This window comes from Lathyrus oleraceus, chromosome 4 (assembly GCF_024323335.1).
Source record: "Lathyrus oleraceus cultivar Zhongwan6 chromosome 4, CAAS_Psat_ZW6_1.0, whole genome shotgun sequence".
Taxonomy (NCBI): domain Eukaryota; kingdom Viridiplantae; phylum Streptophyta; class Magnoliopsida; order Fabales; family Fabaceae; genus Lathyrus; species Lathyrus oleraceus.
The window spans coordinates 297,069,961-297,078,273 of record NC_066582.1 but is presented as its reverse complement, the minus strand read 5'-3'; the positions used below and the strand labels follow the sequence as shown (position 1 = coordinate 297,078,273).

The window sequence follows — 8,313 nt, the reverse complement described above, 5'->3', positions numbered from 1 at the left end:
GGCTCATGAAGGATCCTTTGGAACTCATGCCAATGGGTGTGCCATGGCTAAGAAGATTTTGAGAGCTGGTTATTACTTGTTGACCATGGAATCCGACTGCTTTAATTAAGCTAGAAAATGTCATAAGTGCCAAATCTGTGCTGACAAGGTACACGTGCCTCCGACCCTATTAAATGTTTTGACATCACCTTGGTCGTTCTCAATGTGGGGCATCGACATGATTGGCGCCATCGAGCCTAAAGCTTCCAATGGTCACCTCTTCATCCTGGTTGCCATTGATTACTTTACCAAATGGGTAGAAGCCACCTCTTATGATAATGTGACAAAACAAGTGGTCATACGGTTCCTCAAGAAGGAGATTATTTGCTGATATGGAGTTCCAAGCCGAATCATTACAGACAATGGGACGAATCTGAACAATAAGACAATGAAAGAATTATGCGAAAGCTTCAAGATTGAGCACCATAACTCTTCACCATATCGTCCAAAGATGAATGGAGTTGTTGAAGCCGCTAATAAAAACATCAAGAAAATCCTGCAGAAAATGGTGAAGACATATAAGGATTGGCACGAAATGCTACCCTTTGCACTGCATGGATACCGGACTTCCGTCCTCACTTCAACAGGGGAAACCCCATTCACTTTGGTATATGGGATGGAAGCGGTTCTCCCAATTGAAGTGGAGATACCTTCAATGAGAATCTTGATGGAGACCAAGCTAGAAGAGGCTGAATGGATCCAAAACAGATTTGATCAGTTAAACCTCATAGATGAGAAGCGAATGACCTCTCGGTGCCATGGGCAGTTGTACCAGAAAAGACTCAAGAGGGCTTTTGACAAGAAAGTGTGTGTTCGGGAATTCAGAGAAGAAGACCTCGTACTCAAGAAGATCTTACCAGTACATAAGGAGTCACGTGGGAAATGGACTCCCAATTATGAAGGACCGTATGTTGTAAAGAAAGCCTTCTCCGGAGGTGCCTTGATTCTTACAACTATGGATGATGAAGAGCTCTCACACCCCGTGAACTCTGATGCAGTTAAAAAATACTATGCCTAATAAAAACCTGCTAAGTCGAAAACCTGAAAGGACGACTTAGGCAAAAAAGGGTATCCCGATGGATCGAAAACCCGAAAGGGCGATCCAAGCAAAAGTTAGGGATAAATAAAAAATGATAGCTCGCTAAGTTGAAAACCCAAAAGGGCAACTTAGGAAAAAAAAGAGCGCCAGGTGGATTGAAAACCCGAAAGAGAGATCTAGGCAAAAATTAGGGGCAAAAGGCATAAACTGCATCAGTTGTTACTGATCGACATAGAAAAATCAGAGATGGAAGATCGGTCCAGTTACTCCCTTTAGAAGCAAGGTTTTGGGGAATCATGTTTATTAAGAGTGGTAGTGGTCATTGGATTCAATATAAACCTTTCCTTATTGCCATTTTCAAAATTGTAACATTCCATGGAGCTACGCCATTTGCGTGCTACCATACTTAATAAAATATAAGTTTTACCTATCAATCATTGTTAATTGTGTTCTTCTATGTTTTTCTTTGTTATGCAAAGTATCATTTATTTGTTAATAATGAAATTTTGAAACTTGAAAAGAATTTTAAATGTAATGAAAGGAACAAAATTTCTTTGGTATATGTGAAAATCAAGATAAAATCATTTTTTTTCCTGAAAGTCTCAAGGTTGTCGTAACACTCCTAAATCACCAACAAAAATCTCCATGGAACACAACTTATTAATCCTCTGGAAGGATGGCCCTTTGGTTAGTTATAACTGTCAATCTTGATAGGTTCTCCTCGGGATACGCCTATTACTTGTACGGGTTTGAGTTATTGGTGTTGAGGAATCAAAATTTCTATAAACAGTCCCTACAAACTCCCAATTTGCCTATCGTCAGTATTGTATATCATGAGCATTCATATATCATGCATAAAACAAAAAAAATTAAATCATGCATGGTTCAAAATGTACTTTGTACTCATTTGTGTTTCCCCTTCGGTCTCGTTGTTGATTGTTATCCCTTAACCCAAAAACCATTTATCGCTAGCACTCCATCCAAAGTCCAATCATCATTGGCATCCTGTAAAGTCCAGTTGTCACTGGTATTATCTCCAATTCGATTTTCATTGGTTTGTCAAGTTCATTTGTCACTGATATCTTATCAGAAATCCAATTGTTATTTGGTACCCTTAAAATCTAGTTGTCACTAGTATCGTTTCAAGAGTTCAATTGTCATTGACATCTCCAAAATTTAGTTGCTACTGTCATTATCATCAAAAATCCAGTGGTTACTAGTATCTTTTCAAAATCCCATGGTCATTGAAGTTTATTTAGAGTCCAGTAGTAACTGGCACATTGGTCTTAAAAACCAATTGTTGTTGGTTTTCTCTAAAAAGTCCAGTTATAACTGGAACTCCATTTGAAAATCCAATCGTGATTGGTACCTGAAGTTTGGTTGTTGCCAACATCATTTAAAGCTCAGTTGAAGTTGTCACCAATCCGTTAAAAGTTGGTTGTAATCCATTGCTTACGGTCTAAGTCCAATTATTGGCATATACAGAGAGTTTGATCACCCTGTTTTTTCCTGATGGTTCCTAGAAAGTCACGAGTGACTCTTCATTTTAAGGAATTCCCAGAAGCTTGGATGTTATTCTTGTTGAAAAACCCCAATGATGTTTGGTTTTGATTGATTTCTTGGTAAAGAACCATCGTACCCTTTTTGCATGAATGATCTTCTCATAAGAAGACTCTTAATCTAGTCTGTATGGATGATTTTCTAGTAAGAAAACTCCAATGTGTTATATGGATAATCTTCTCGTAAGAAGACTCCCATCTTTTTTTTGTTTTGGGTAAATTTTATGTTAGAAATCTCCAAAGTCTTTGATTGGATATATTTCTTATAAGAGATCCCCATAATTGTCAAAAGTATTCTAAAGGGTTAGATCATGTCTGAACTTATTTGATAAAACATACTTTGAATATTTTTTATGAGGAATCTTAAGAACTGTCAAATACATTCTAAAGTGTCAGGTCATGTCTGGACCTATTGATAAATTATACTTTGGATGTTCCCTAGTGCCTTTTCCCCAGTAAATTGTCATCCCCAATGAGTCTCCACCCATTGCCTTTGACATTTCTTATGAAATACCGCTACCGTATTCCCATTATTCCCCACAGGTATGCCCATCATCCATCATAAAAATCACGCTAGGGTCCATCATATCCCCAGCAAACCAAAAAGAGGTCTTTCAACACAAAACACAGCATGTCATCACATCTAGGGGCAAAATTCAGGTCTTTGTATTTAAATACCTTTCACTTTGGATACCATGAGGATTATCATCACGCATGCCATCTAGTAAAGATATTTAAATAGGGGCAACTGTCATACCCTAAATTTTACCCCGCCTAAAGACATTCATTTATATTTCAAGCATTTGTATTTATCAATTTGCATCCACTCATTGACATAAATTATTCTATTTTTTTATTTCACTAACATTTATTTAATTTTAATTAAATTTTTTTCTATTTATCAATTCACATAAAAAAACACACATGACCTTCATTCATAAGCATTCATATTCATAAATTATTTGATTTTAATGTCATTTATTTAATTTTCATTAGATTTTTTTTTCTATTTACCAATTCACATAAAAAAAAAGATCTTCATTTACTATGTCATTCAAACATTTGTTTTTCATAAGTGTTATATCTTTGCATTTTCAAAAATTAGGTTCTTTTTTTGTTTACCTTGGTTTTGCTTTTATAATTTGGATTGAGTCAAAAGTAATAATCTTGATAATAATGTGTTTGCTTCTACCAATTTGGATTAAAATAAATTGTATCACATAATCATAATATTATATTTACATTAAAAGTGTAAATAAATTACATTTTTTTATACTTTACATAAATTACATTTTTTATATTTACATTAAAAGTGCAAATAAATTTTATATATATATATATATATATATATATATATATATATATATATATATATATATATTATATATATATATATATATATTATATATATATATATATATATATATATATATATATATATATATATATATATATATATATATATATATATATATATATATATATATATACTTTACATAAATTATATTTTTTCCTACTTTAAAGTAACATTATATTTACATTAAAAAAGTGTAAATAAATTACATTTTTTTCTACTTTACAGTAATATTATATTTACATTAAAAAGTGCAAATAAATTATTTTTTCTACTTTACATTAATATTATACAAAAACAAATCAAATAGTGTCAAAAATAACAGAAAATAGAAAATGCTTTGCAAATTAAGGCATAACCAAGAAACTTGAAAAGAAAAGGAAATAAAGAGTACTGCTGCAGAAAAGTAATTAAAGGTACAACAAAGTTTTTGTCACAACAAGACAAGTTCAAAGGTGCAGAAAAATACAGCAATACAGTTTCATTAGAATGGCAAAAGTATAGCAAACCACTTTGATGCCTCTGCATCCATTCCTTATCCATCATCCTTCAACTTTTCAAATTCCTTCTTCCCTATAAAATTGTCAGGCAGTAAGAAGGGGGATTGGATATATATAAAAAAAACATCATAACAAACCGACCAACCACACAAATTGAGCAAAACCTATAATCATGTCTTGAACAACCATAATAATAACAGTAAACAGTACAAAATCGTGCAAAGTAAGAGGATAGTAGAAACTTACTTGGGTCTCGTCGCTTAATCTCTCACTTCAGGTAAGGTTCTCATTGCTTTTGTTTATTTGTTTCTGTCTATTTTATTTTCCGCATTCATAAATAAGTGCATCAATATTATCACCTCAGAGTTTCATTTTTGTTAGAGTAGCACTAAAACCAGTTACCAAAACCAAAACTCGTTACCAAATCTCGTTCCCAAACAGTTGCTAAAACCAAATCTCATTCCCAAATCTCGTTGTCAAATCTCGTTGCCAAACAGTTACCAAAATCAAATCTCATTCCCAAATCTCGTTACCAAACAGTTACCAAAACCAAATCTCGTTCCCAACTTATGGTTGTTGGTCGTTTTTTTTTGTGTCGTTTCCGTGTATTTTTTTTCGAGAGAGAAAGGTTATCATAAAGGAGCCACGGTCGTTTGAGGAAGAAGTGTGAGATAAAGCAGAAGATGAAAACTAGCGAGACCGATCGTGAGCGCCATGGTTGGAAGAGTTTCCATTGCCTTTTGTTCCTGAGCATTCGTGAAGAAGAAGTTCAAAAAGGGAGGTGGCGGCTTCGTTTGGATTTAGGGTTTCCAATGTGCTGGCTATTTTGTTTTAATCCATTGGAGTCGGGTCTGACCCGCCCCAGGCCATGAGTTTGTTTTTTTAGGCGGGCCTCTATCCGCCCACCCCTATCCCAAACTCCATATTTTTTATTATTATTTTGGTTTCTGATAGTTTTATATATGTATCATCGAACACGTTAATCTTCCAACTAGCCACCTGTGGCCTGGTGGTTGAAGCATCTGCTGTTTCCCACCAGGTCAAATAAATAGAATAAGGAAGTCTTGGTTCAATACAAAGTACTTTTCGAATCCAATTAAACAGTTTCTTATCCAAATTCAAACGTCTTATCATCTAAGCTAAAATATAAATAAAAAATAACTTTTTAAAAAAAATAAAAATACGAAAGAAGAGGAGGACCATAGGAATCTAGTATTCCGGTGGAAACCATCTAATGATCTATCCCAAGCCTCGCGTTTTGGATTAACCATTCATTCTTTTCTTAAAACATTAGAATCAACTTTTTCATTAAAATTATAATTTTGAATTTCATTTTCTTGAAACACCAATAAGATGAATATTAGTAGAAACTTAGATCTTTTTTCTTTATATCTATTTTAATTTTATTTATATTTTTTTTATAGATGTTTAGAAGTTCTCTTTTGTTATATCTTTTAAAATAAAAATAAATAAATAAACACATAGAAATCATAATAATAAAATCACAAAAATAGTTTTCCATATATTTTCTTGTATTTTAGATTAACTTATACAAATTTTAAAAATAATTTCATTTAGTTATTTTTCATTATTATTATTAGATTATTTCATACAAATAAAAATCATAAAACTTAAGTTTACCAATTATTTTATTTTAATTTTAGGTTATGTCATATAAATATTCCAAAAAAAGAGTTTACCATTTATTTTCTTTTAATTTTAGATTATATCATAACAAATCATAAAAATTAAGTTTACCATTTATTTTCTTTAAATTTTAGATTATGTCATAAAACATTTCCAAAACAAATAAGTTTCCCATTTTATTTTATTATAATTTTAGGTTATGTCATAAATATTCAAAAAAAGAGTTTACCATTTATTTTCTTTTAATTTTAGGTTATGTCATAAAAAATTCCAAAAAAAAGAGTTTACCATTTATTTTATTTTAAATTTAGATTATGTTATTTAAAATTCAAAAAAAAAAAAGTTTACCATTTATTTTATTTTAGTTTCAGATCATGTTATAAAAATCATAATTTTTTTTTAGTTATTTTCATTATTGTTTTCAGATTGTGTTATAAGAATATTTAAAGAGTTAATTTAATTATATTTATTATTATTATTAGATTATGTTAGGAATGATAAAATAAAAATTATTTTTAATTTATTTTCTTTTGTTATTATTTTAGTTAGATTTTAAAGAGAACAAAAAAAAGTATTTAATTGTTTTATTATCAGACTTTTTAAATGCATATGTCTAATATTAAGTTGGTCTTATTTTCTCACTTTAATTTACTAGACATAAAAAAATATATAATTGTATTTTTCTCCAACTTTATATCTTTCTTTTTTCTCTATATGTTTGAATAACTATAGAATTATTATTTTTCCAAATAATATCATTTTCTTTGTAGTTTTATTTATTATTGTTAGAATATTATGAATAAATAATTAAATAAATATCTAGTAATGATGTTGATTAATTAATAGAATAAAATACTTATGACTAATTTCTTAAACTTTGATCCTACCCCAAGTTGTACCTTTTAATCTGAATTTGTTTCTTATCCTGATTCAAATGCTTTATTATTTAAGTTAAAATATTAAAACCTTTTTTCAAATAACTCGAAAGAAGAGGACCATTGGAATCTAACATTCTGGTGGGAACCCTCGAATGATCGGTCCTGAGCCTCGCATTTTGGGTTAACCGTTCATTATTTTCTTTCGTCACTAAAACACTTTAGTTAACTTGGATAAAATAAGGGCCGTTGGGATCAAACAATATGGCGCAACTCTTTGAATAATTGATTCTTATCAAGCGTTTGTTGTCCATCAAACAATATTCTCAATTGATTCTTATCAAGCGTTTGAAAAAAGGAGCATTGGAATCTAGCATTCCGGTGAAACCCTGAATGATTGATCCCGAGGCTTATGTCTCGTTCTCATCAAGTGTTCATCATTCACTTATAAAAAATACCCAACCAATCAAACTATGTTTTCGCCGCCGTGCGATCTCAAAACCTTTTCATAAATGAAAGACATCTTGTCTTAAGATGATGCAAAACAATGATTCGTCCATAGTTGTTGAGTTGAGATAAATGACGTTTTTCCGAATGTTGATTTGTAAATCCATTCGATGTGTGGTATACGTCCGCTCCTCACCTGTTTTGGGTAAAACAATGTTTTCGTCGATTAATACAACATAAATTTCGCTAAAATCGACAAACAAACAAACATTTTCTACCCAGAACTATGTAAGCCTTGAATTCTCTATTGCACCCGGAGATACGTAGGAGCAGGCTTGTGAAATCTTGTCAGGCCTATTAATAAAAAATATTTTTTTAGTTCTTTGCCCCCTATTAATAAAAACCTCTTTAGGTCCTTTCTCATTGATAAAAATTCAAAAATATTTCTCTTATCTCTCTTTTCCTATCCCAAATAAGTAGAAGACTAGAAACTAACATAAGCTAACATTCAATTCAAAACCAACTAAATGGTTCCCGTTGAATACAACGGACGTGAGGGGTGCTAATACCTTCCCCTTGTGTAACCGACTCCCGAACCCAGATATTGGTTGTGATGACCATATCTTATCCTTTCTTTTAGGGGTTTTATCAATATTTTCCCTTTCCCTCTTTGGGAATAAATAAAGTTCGGTGGCGACTTTGTTCAGTCCATCCCGCGAGCGTGCGATTGCGCTTTGCTAGGCCGTGTTCTCATTTTTCAAGGTGCGATAATATGTAAATAAGCAATTCAACTAATGTGTAAATATACTAGAGAATCAAAAGTACAATGAGACTAAATGTTTGTTTACATAGA

The 8,313-nt window shown here is 31.6% G+C and overlaps 1 long non-coding RNA gene across 1 annotated transcript; it reads right to left on the bottom strand.

The window, feature by feature from the left end:
• Positions 1 to 4,310: 4,310 nt before the first annotated feature.
• Positions 4,311 to 5,365, bottom strand: LOC127135465 (uncharacterized). The gene is made up of 2 exons (XR_007808567.1): positions 4,738 to 5,365; positions 4,311 to 4,564 (listed from the first exon to the last, which is right to left on the bottom strand). It is a non-coding gene; the product is annotated as an uncharacterized LOC127135465 (long non-coding RNA).
• Positions 5,366 to 8,313: the final 2,948 nt, after the last annotated feature.